Here is a 12,043-nt window from a genome sequence, read left to right on the forward strand (position 1 = left end):
GGGTCAAGAACTGTGGCAATTACAACAAGTTCAGGTACAAAAAACAATCTCAGATATTCTTTATGAACCTGAAATTGATCAAAATTTACTAAGTGTTGGTCAACTGTTAAAAACAGGATTTAAAATAAACTTTTCAAGATTTCTATTGCAACATTTATGATGTTGCTAGAAAAGAGATTTTATGAGTTAAAATGAGAGGAAAAAGTTTTTCATATGATCCCACGGAGGAGGAGCAAATAACTTTCTTCAACAAAGCTTACACCACAAAAATGTGACACAAAAGGCTTGGTCATTGTCATCTTCAAAGAATGCTGAAAATGAAGAAAACAAACATGATAAAGGGAATGCCAGAGCTTGACGATCATCTTCCTAATTGTGTTTCATGTCACTTTGGTAAACAAAACAAACTACCATTTTCTAAATTCAACTTAGAGAGCTTCCAAAAAATTGTATCTTATTCACAGAGATGTAGCCGGACCTCAAAGAACACCATCGTTATAAGGTAGCATTTATTATATCATTTTCGTTGATGATTTTACAAGAATATGTTGACTTTTTTCTTAAAATTCAAGTCAAAAGTGGCTAGTGTGTTTTGGAAGTTCAAGAAAATGGTAAAAAAATCAAAATAGTTGCAAAATTCAGATGTTGAGATACGACAATAGAAAAGAGTACACTTCGAAAAAATGTGATTTATTTTGTGAAGAAGTTGACATTGAACATCAGGTTATTGTTCCACACACTCCGGAACAAAATGGGGTTAGTGAGAGAAGAAACAAATTAATAATGGAGATGGCTAGATGTATGTTGTATGAAAAGGAGTCCCCTAACATTTTGGGTAGAGGCGGTAAATACATCAGTTTTCTTGCAAACTCGTCTTCTAACCAAGGTTTTGAAAGAAAAGACTCCGTTTGAAGCTTAGTATAGGTAGTATAAACCTTCACTTAGCTTTCTTAAAGTATTTGGTTGCGTATGTTTTACTCATGTTCAATAAGTTAATCATGCCAAACTTGATAAGAAGGTAATTCCAGGCATCTTTATGGGATATATTTTAGTTTTCAAAGACTACAAGGTGTACAATCCTCAAAGAGGAGAAATAACAATCAACAGTGATGTGCAATTCAATGAGAATGAATAGTGGAATTAGATGATTCCATAGAAAAAAGACATGTCACATAAACCAAAGGGTTTTTTTTAAAGAAACAAATGAATTGCTAAATGAGTTGGAAGATGATCATTCAATTTGAGGTACAAGGCTACTTTCAGACATCTATCAAAGACGTAATGTAGTGATTTGTGAACCTGCTAACCATGATGAAGCATTAAAAGATCCAAAATGGAAGAAAGCAATTGAGGAGGATATGTCAATGATAAACAAAAATAAGGTGCGGGAGTTGGTTGAAAAGCTTGAAGGAAGAAAATTCATTGGAGTCAAATGGGTGTTCAAAACAAAGCTTAATGCATATAGTTCCTTCAAAAAAATACAAGACCAGACTTGTTGTCAAAGGGTATGCTCAAATTTATGGTGTTGATTATTCTGATACATTTGCTCCTGTTGTAAGATTAGATACAATTCGATTGTTGCTCATAATATTGACACAAAAAGGCTAGAAAGTATTCCAATCAGATGCCAAATCAACTTTTTTAAACGACGAATTACAAGAGGAGATATATGTGGAGCAACTTGTCAGATTTGTGAAGCAAGGAAAAGAAGAAAAAGTCTATCTGCTCAAAAAGACTCACTATGGCCTAAAGCAAGCGCTAAGAGCTTGGTATAGCAAGATAGATGTCCATTTTTTAAGCCTTGGATTTGTTAAAACTCTTTAGGAATTCACCCTTTTTGTGAAACATAAAAATAATGATACTATCATGGTGTCACTCTATGTTGATGATCTTTTGGTGACAGGAAATAATACAAGGATGGTTAAGGAATTTAAACAAAAAATGTTGTAAGTATTTGAAATGATAGATCTTGGTCTTATGACATTTTTTTTCTTGGAATAGAGATCAAGCAAAGCAAGAATAAGGTGCTCATCTGCTAGAAGAAATATGCAAAGGAAATATTGAAGAAATTTCAGATGAACGAAACGTAAAGCAAAAAATACAACCATGGATCAAAAGGAGAAGCTGAGTAAAGAAGATGGAACTGATAAAGTTAAAGAGGGTTACTATAGAAGTTTTATTGGGTGTTTAATGTATCTTTTACCTCGATTTATGCATTGTGCTAGTGAAATGTATTTAATGTCACACCCAATTTAGGGGTTAAGTTTTAGAAATTATAAAGTATTGAATTAAAGTGGTATTTTGGAAGAAATTGGGGATTAAAGTGTGAAATTGCAAAAATGACATACCATTTTAGGAAGTGCAGGAAATTCAGGGACCTAGTCCTGAATTTACCCATTTTTCTTATTCGTCGAAAAATAAAATCCCTTCCCCCAAACAATCTGGGTTTTCCAGATTGTTTTCCTCATTTCCTTCCCCCGTCGACCCAACTTTGTACCTTCGATTTTTCACCGTCCGACCACTGTTCGTCGATCCGAAATCACCAATAGACTCACCATTGAACAGAGAACAAAACCCGACCTCTATCCCATAGTGAATCGACGCTGTTCAATGTAAAACTCAACTGGAATTTTTATTAGTTTTAAATCGATTGTCGTTGGTTTTCCGTCGATTCAAGTCGATCCGATCACCCGTTTTCGACACCTCCTACACCATCGGACTTACCATCACCGTGCACTCAAAACCCGACCAAAATTGTCTTGCCGTTGTTGCTCCGTCGTCCTTACTCGCCTATCACCGTCAGATAAGTTGGTACGCTTTAAAATTCTACAATCTGTTTTGTTTTGATGAAAAATAACACTTGCACGAGTATCCCGAGGTCCCGATCTACAAATCTAGAAATTTTTGTCGCCGACCGATGATCGGAGCCGCCGCATGCTCCGCACGCGCCACCCTCTGCGAGTGGGCTTCGTCTGGCAGATTGGAGAATCAGTTAACCGGTTGGACCGGTCTAAACCGACTGGACCGGTCTGGACCGAGCCGAGCCACTGAGTCGTTGACTGTTGACCGCCGTTGACCGCTGACTTTGACTAAAAAGTCAAAAATTTCGACAAGTCATATTTTATGTTTTTCGACGTCCTCAGTCCGATTCCGAATTCTGTTTCGCCAAATTCAAACCCAATAAGCTATTTTTCACTGATTAATCACCCGATTTGATCCATTTTTTGCAATTAAGCTCCGTTTTTATGAAATTTATGTTAATATATATCTGAGGAATTATTGGAAGTTGATTTCAAATCGAGGGCGTTCGAATGGAGTTTAAATGGTCGATCAGCATGACACAAAAATCGAGGTAATACATTACTACCTCTTCATGCTTTATGGAACATGTTGGTATTGGTAAATGAATGAATAAGATAATGTTTGGTCTCATTTGTGTAGTTAATTAATTTCTACACTCGATCCAAACACGGTAAAAATTCAGTAACTGAATATGGCTCAGATGACTAATATAAGAAATTTGAGGACAATTGGAATTAAATTACAAGTTCTGGGATTAAGTGATAAATGAATCAGTACTGGATATGTAAATTATAATTTTTATCATTAAAGGTTAAATGCCAAAGGTACTTGGATGATAAAACTTCGGTTAGGTGAAATTACGGAATTATGAAAATGCCATTGAGAGGTAAAAATAGTATGAGTTGACTCTGAATGAGAAAGTAACTTGAGAATTTGTACTTAAACCGATAAATTTCTGATTTAATTGTTGAGATCCTACTTTTGTATAGAAAATTCCTGATAATTTGTTAGTAACATCTGAGAAGACATTTGACTGGGAAATCTCTGAGTTATGAGTAAATACATGAATAATAATTTATCGAGGGTGCTCTTTTGTCAGAATTGTTCGAAAGGACTGTAATAGATGATAAGTTTGAATTAAATAATAAGATCGGACAAAATGAAATGATTGAAATACATTGGATCAATAAAATTACCAAATTACCCCTGGAATGAAAATGACCCAAGAATATCACCAAGCCTAGGAATGAATAAATATCCTCAAGCATTGAAATGACTGGATTAACATTGAGCACCAAAATGACCAAAATACCCTTATGGCCTAGACTAAGTAAATGTCCTAGATTAATTAAGGAATCCAAATAAACATGGATGTTGTACTTCTCTTAAAAGTTATAGAACACAGATTAAGTAGGTCAACCAATACTGGTACTATATCAGTACCTGAATGACATAGATACCACTTGAATACTTGTTCCTCTCCTCTAATTTGGATCAATGATAATTATGAAAGTACTCAGAACAGCCCAACTCTAGAGCGCATTCGGTACTAAGAAGTGGATATTCGTTAGACAAATCAACCACAAATACCAAATTAAACTGAACATAAGTATAATATGTATCCAAAATTTAGAAAAGTCTGAATTACTTTGGAAAACCCCGAAGTAACTAGAATGTACTTGACTGTTAAATGAACTAAGTAACCTCAATGATTGAGGATTAAGTAAGTGATTTGGATAAGTCTGGAAACTCTGATGAGTTTACATATTGTACCATTACTATGGGTTATGAACCATAAATCAAGTACGTCAACATTTCCTGATATCGTTGAAGCGTGAAAATGAAATAAAGACCACTGAAAGATCTATTTAATGATGATTCCTAAAATGATCTATGGACAAAAATTTTTGGTATTAAAGAGTAAATACCCTGGAAGGGCAATGAATTGACCAGTTGACAAACATCAATTCTGGGAGCTGTTTGATAATCCGATCAATAGACATATTAAATCTTTGTTTTTTCCTTATCAGCTCAAATCATATTCTAAATAAGTGATGATTCTTTCAGTTAATGAACTCTTCCAATAGTGATTCTAACTTCCGGCATTTTATCGGTATACTGAAGATTCGTGTTTCTCTGCCGGATAAGATTATCCAGTACCTCTGAATAATATCTGTAAACACTAGTGTGTTCCATAATCACATGAATGTTTTCTAATAACATGAATGTTTTATTTGATTTTCAATATGAATTTTGTTCTTATACTTGACCAAGATTCTGTTCTGATTTCTGATCTGGATTTTGTTCTGATATCTTATCTGAATTCTATTTTGATTTCTAATATATCCGTTTACTGACGAAAAAATGTTTTATTTGGGGGGTATTGTTGGAGGAAGTATTTCTGCAGGTTCCTCGACTTTGTGCTCAAGGCCTTACTGGTTGTGTGGGTTGGGTGTATGGTTCTGGGGAACTTACACAAACAAATTGTGAAAGGATGGGGTAGTGTTCATGTTTTTAAAACATGTGACATAAATCGATTTTACTGAAATATCTTATATGTATCTTTTCACTGGTTTTACGGGAACACACTAGATAATCTATTCTGATCTCCTGAACCCAGTTATCCAAAATATTTCCCTCTAAACTAAAAGCTTACTGTCTGTTATTACCTAAGATATCAATGGAACCTCAGCTCAGCTTAAAAATCTGTAGATGTCTGAACCAATAAGTAAATATACATTTATCTGTACCTGTACGTTCTTTAGCATTATCTGGTAGTTATGTATTACTGAGCTTTCCAAAGTTCACTCTGTTACTCACCTTTTCAGGTTAAAAGGATTGAACCAGTGCAACTATCAACATCAGCAAGGGAGTTCGTCTGATGTTGTTTGCAGAGTATGGTACATGTGATTAGGAGGCATGTAGATTGTATTTTGTTTTATATATGAGTCTGAAAACCTGTTTTATTTCTGAATATTGATAAATCATTTTATGAGTTTACATGTTTTAATAAAAAATTTAAATTTTTCGTGACTTTTATGGTGGGTCGCTCCGGTGGCCCTAATGTGACACCTCGTATTGGATCAGGTCACCCGCATCGGTCTAAGGGGGTTACTTTTAAGAGAAGAAAAAAGAATATTAAGGTACATCAAATGTTTTATTTATTGCGACATCAAGTTTGAGATGTGCCAAAACTTAAGGTTGTATGATTTTTCAGATAGTGATTGGGCTGGATCCATTGATGATATGAAAAGTACGTTAGGATACTATTTTAGCTTAGGCATAGGAATTTTCTCATGATCCTCTAAAAAGCAAGAGATTGTAGCACAATCCACTGCACAAGTAGAGTTTACAGCAACAACATCAACAACAAATCAAGCCTTATGGCTGAAAAAGATAATGCACGATTTGCATATGGAGAAGAAAAATAACACTGAGATTTTTGTTGACAATTAGACATCTATTGCAATTTCAAACAACCCAGTGTTTCATGGGAAAACTGATCATTTCAACATCAAGTTCTTCTTCTTGAGGGAAGTACAACAACACAGAAAAGTCACTTTAGTTTACTGCAAGTTTGAAGAACAAGTTGCAAATTTATTTACAAAACCACTTTTAGTCAGCAAGTCTGAGGTTCTAAGGCAAAGAATTGGAGTTTACAGTTCCTTAAGCAAGGAGGAGTGTTAAATTTTTCTTTAAGGAATGTTAGTTCAATATTTTAAAATTCAATAAACGTTTAGGGGCCGTTTGGATGGGGGAATGTGGGATTCCTCCGAGAATGGAATCCACATTCCCCCGTTTGGTTGGTCGGGAATGTTATTCCTGATAATGTTTTATTACAAATAGTGGATTTTTTGGGATATATTACCAGGAATGTCATTACCTTCCTTCCCTTAGGTATTGTAACATTACTGGTATTTTATCGGCATTTTGGACTAAAAAGCCCTTAATTTTTTTCTAAAAATATCCTTCTTCTGTCATTGAATAATAAAAATTCTACGAAGGTTAAATTACAAATTTATCCTTAAACTATTTTAGATTTACAAAAAAATCTATAATTAAAATTTTATATGATGTTCAGGGGTTAAAATAAAATTTTACCCTTTCATTAAACCTTTTTTATATTTTTAATTTTGTAAAAAAAATTATATAAATTTTATGAATTTAAATTTTTTAAAAAAAATATATAAATATTTTCCAACTTGTAATATTATACAAATATATAATAAGGACAATTTGGTTAAATATACATTCCAATAATCTTTTATTCCATTAACCAAACATGGTAATCTTACATTCCTGCTAAACCAACCAAACACAAAATACAACATTCTGAGTAATCTTATTCCCTGATAATCTTTTATTCCCAGTGGTAATCTTACATTCCGTGAACCAAACGCATCCTTATTAATCAAAGCATATCCTTATTCTAAAGGAAATTGTTAATACTCTAAATCAGTTTTGCTAATGTTTAGGAAGCAATTACTATCTAAATTTAGTTTGTATTTCAGCTATTTAAAGGGCTGAATATTGAATAAATTTGTGTACCGATTCCTGTAATCTTTTTATCTGCAATTAAAGAATTAAAACTTCCTTATCTCTTGCAATTCTATTTTTTCCATCATCTTCTTTGCTTAAACCTTCATTAATCTCTTTCTCCTTGGTAGTTTTCATTATGGTTTCAAATGATAGAAAATTTAGCACACATGTCATCTTGTTTCTGGCGTGTATTGATGTGAAAATTCAGTTTACAGAAAAATAACAACAGCCGTAATATGGCTCTACAACTCCACTTTTTAAAACCTGCTTACGAGAGTAATTCCATGGGATAATTCAACCAGATATTCTTCCCTAGCATCTATCCCTTATGAGATTTATTCTCCTATTTTAAATCAACATCAGATGCATCCATGTTCAGTCAATCAATAGCGTGAATAAGTTAGAATTTAAAACTACGCTTGATAAGGGTAAAAGAAACTTCAGAAGTTTCCCCCTTATTTTACCTTGTTTGATAAGGAAAAAATACATCAGTTAAAGTACTTTATTTTACGATCGAACTTTTTCTTTTAATATTCTCAGTAAATTGTTTTATTATCTTATTCTTGGTAAAACACTTTACCATTTTCTTCAACGTTGAACTTGAACTACCCCATTTTCTTCTACGCTCAAGTACCCATTTTCTTCAACTTGAAATGTCGACGTTTTCTATCTCCCTTATGACATCATTATCAACATTTTTATTTGGCAGAGACGATAACTAAGGTGAGTGTTTCTCCCTTTTATCTTTTTTGTGGTTTCTTTCTTCTTTTCTTGTTCATTTATGCTCTATATATTTTTAAAAAAATTATTTTAATTTCTTGCATTTTCATACTCTAAGTTTGAAAATTTGGTAGATTGTATTTATCTTGAATAATGTACCAAATCTTGCCTATCTTACCAAACTCTGATAGCACCCTTAATTTATATTCTTTGCAATCCATTGATTGTTCTTTTACCAACACTTCTACAGGTTGGGACCATCACATTTCTTACCTTGGCAGGGTTGCTTGTTTTTATGCTTTTCTTTTTAGTTGCGACTATTAATGTTATCATCTCTTTCCTCGTCATTCTAACTGCTGCAAGAGGCTTCTTGGCTATTTTCTTTGCGTGTTTAACAATTATTTACTTGGCTATTTTCTTTTTCCGTGTAATAATTATTTACTTGGTGTCGGAACCGTCTTTCGATTGGGCCCCAAGGTGGGCGCCAACCGAAAGACGGTTCCGACAACTTGGTGACTCCACTGGGGATAGGTAAGTGAGTCAGGCCGAAATTAATTTTCGGTTGTCTTTTTATACGAAAATGATAAATTTTAATTTTAATTTATTTATTCGATTCTAATTATTTATCTTTGATTATTTTTCAAATAAATAGTTGTACTAACATTTTTTTTCAATGATTTCATATTTTTAAAATTTTCATCTCTAGCTCTATACCCGAGCTCCGAACCTTTTTAAGTGGGGGCGAAAGCGACGCCTTCGTGGGAATTTATTCTCCGTATGGGCCTAGCAAGTAACATTCAAGATTCATATACCTTATATCTTCGTGTGAATTTATTCTCCGTATGGGCATAAGAGAATGTATCCTCTCGAGTTTAACTTAGTCTACATAAGCTTGTGATGAGTTTAGGACTAAGGGTCTGGCAAGCCCAAGGGGGCACCAACAAGGAGAAATCGAGTACCATTTTTAGAACCTAAACCGGAAGAGTATATGGAATTAGAGCCCACCCCAAAACCTCATTCCAAACCCTAGGCTGCTTTGTTTCATGCCTTACTTTTTATTCAAAGCATGCGAACTAGACAAATACGCGGTTAGGATTTGTTTGAAATTAGCATGTGGGATAGAGATCATGTCCGGGTATGAATTAAAGCATGTGGGATAGAGATCATGTCCGGGTATGAATTAAAGAATGTGGGGTAAACATCATGTGGGGTAGGACTTTTATTTTTCATGATTATTTTTGATTATTTTCACCTCACTAATTATTTTCATTTTCATTTTCTTTTATTTTATTTTCATCACTTGCATCATTTAAAAAGGGTGTTGATCCACCAAAAATGTGTTTGTTAAACATGAACAATCTGTATTAATGGACAAAAGGGTTGTAATACAAGAGATGAAAATACAGAGGACAATCTACAAGGCGATTATGTGTCGAATTCAATCCAGAAGATGTGGTGCCCACAATTGAAGAATGTATCACTCTGCTGCATTATAAAGGACTCAGAATGAACCGGGTCTACATCAAGCACAATGAAAGTCTATCTTTGAAGAGCTGACTGACAGAGGTTGCAGGGGCAAGATGAAGGGAGCCCCTTCAAATACAACAATGGCAAAACGATAGCTTAAATTGGAGACCCTTGTTGACGAATTCAAGAAACAAACAAATGAACTTCACATAGTTCATATCATTTGAGGGATCCAATGATGTATTCGTTGGGAACAGGTTCAACAAAAGATAAATGTCAGAGATGCAATCATTCGATACTTCTTGGGCCAGTACAAAAAGCAACTCAACATTTTCACGGTTCATCTAGAGAAGCCAGAGCGGTTCGACAGGTTATTCACTGGTGACAGACAAAGGCAGAAAACTAGTCAACATGTCAGAAGCTGTCAGGATATTTTGTCTCTTAAAAGATAAAATACTTTTGCCTCTAATAAGGATTATTTCTAATAACAGACACATTTTTTTATCAATGCCTCAAACATTGCATGCATCATGCATTCCTGTATATTTCGAATTATTTTTCTTTTTTATTACATTCACATGTCTCATAAAAAATGGGAACATTTTGATTATATTCCCAAGACCTACAAAGAGCTTTACCAGTAACTTCTTGACACCCATGTAGTGTCACCATACCTAGCGGAAACCTTGAAGTCCCCATACCCCAAGTGGTATGACGAGAATGCTCATTGTGAATATCATGGCGGTGTCTCAGGGCACACAATTGAGAATTGTTACGCATTCAAGAGAGTCGTGCAGAAGATGCGTAACCAGAACTGGATCGACTTTAACAACTTGGGGGCATCCAAGTGAGGAAGATCATTTCATCATTTGAGGCATTCTGTTTGAATTTGGTTTTCATTTTTTTTCTCAAGTTTTTGTAAGGAATTTTAAATAAATTTATGTTACTTTAAAGACGTTAACCAATGAATCACATTTGTAAACTTGCAATTCTTTGAATATCATCTGAATTAAGAAACTCTGTAAGTGGTTTAAAGTTACAGATCTTTGACGAAGTAACATGATTTAAAACAAGGAATTTGACTTTACCTAGAATATGCACTCATACATCGTACCCTGGTCTTGCAATAAACCAAGATAACCTTTTCCTTTCATAAGGTGCGGACAACACGGGGCATCCTTTTGCATATGACATTACTATACTTTTTATTTAAGACGTTCAATGATGATCATTATCTTTACAGATGGAATAGTCGAGTAGGTAAATCTAGTTTAGGTCAGTTGCTTGGAAATTGAACTCTAAAAATGAGATTCTTTGACTTTCAACAACACCTAGACTATAACAGGTTCTTCTTGACAAACTTAAGAAATTAAATCCGTAAAGTTGAGCTATTCCACTAAGGCAATTGGTTATAGGGGAAACTTGAAAGCCTTGGCCTTATGAGTAGATTACGTTTAAACCATGACATTGCTCGAACACTTGGCAATTCGGTGTTTGCTCCACTGCTATTGTCCAGCCGAAGACTTTGTGATGAGATGAACCCTTTAGTTAACTTGATTATAATGTTAAGTTGTCTCTCTAAAGCAATTGGTTAAACACCCCGGCTTTATGGATTCAGCTAGCCAGATAACGGCAAATTAAATCAAATTTATCTAAGAAAGAAATTTTCGGTAATGATGGACTAAGGGAGTTAAGGAACACCTGTTATAGTCAACTTCACACGAGCACTCAGGAATTTCATTTTTAGATCGATATTTCTGCACTACCTTTGTTAGAGGAGCTTACGAGGCTTGAACAAATGGAAGATTTCAGAGGATCGAAATACAAGGTCTAGTAATTGATTATGCTAGTTACGTCATTTTGTCCGCACCCAATTAAAATGCCAAACCAAAAAAAACACGTTGCAATAACAAAAAAAAATGACCTTTTATGGCTGAAACCTTAGGTCAACCTAAAGCCAACTCATCCATTTGAACATTTGTCAAAGAGCTGTAACTCTGAAAGCATTAAAAGAGCTATTGATTCCTTTGATATACTTTGAACTCATGTTTATAATTTGATTCAATTGCGAACAATATTTTACAGAATTTTTATCCTTTTCCCTCCTAAAACAAGAAAAAATGAGAAAAACATTTTTAAACAGGACAGTCTCAAATATGAAAGGTCTGTAAAGCCAAAGCTTGAAATGGGGCATGGTCGATTCCAACGACAAGACCAGCAGACAAAAATGAGGCTCCATCCAAGAGATAAAACAGAATTGATTCATGTTGCATACATCTTAGACACACTTAAGAGCATCACATTTATCATTTTTAGCACACATATTTTTTACAACTTTTAGAGTCAAATTTCAATTTCAAGATGAAAGATGATCGATTCAAAAAGTGCATTCGAAAATTGATGGTGGTTGACTTCACAGCGAAGGGGCGACTGACGGTCAACAAACAACTTCTTAGTTTCATTCAGAGTCAATTTTAACTTAACAGCGAAGGATATTGGACTCGAGACAACACAA

The sequence above is a fragment of the Hibiscus syriacus genome, unplaced genomic scaffold, assembly GCF_006381635.1.
Source record: "Hibiscus syriacus cultivar Baekdansim isolate YM2019G1 unplaced genomic scaffold, ASM638163v2 tig00110893_pilon, whole genome shotgun sequence".
Classification (NCBI taxonomy): Eukaryota; Viridiplantae; Streptophyta; class Magnoliopsida; order Malvales; family Malvaceae; genus Hibiscus; species Hibiscus syriacus.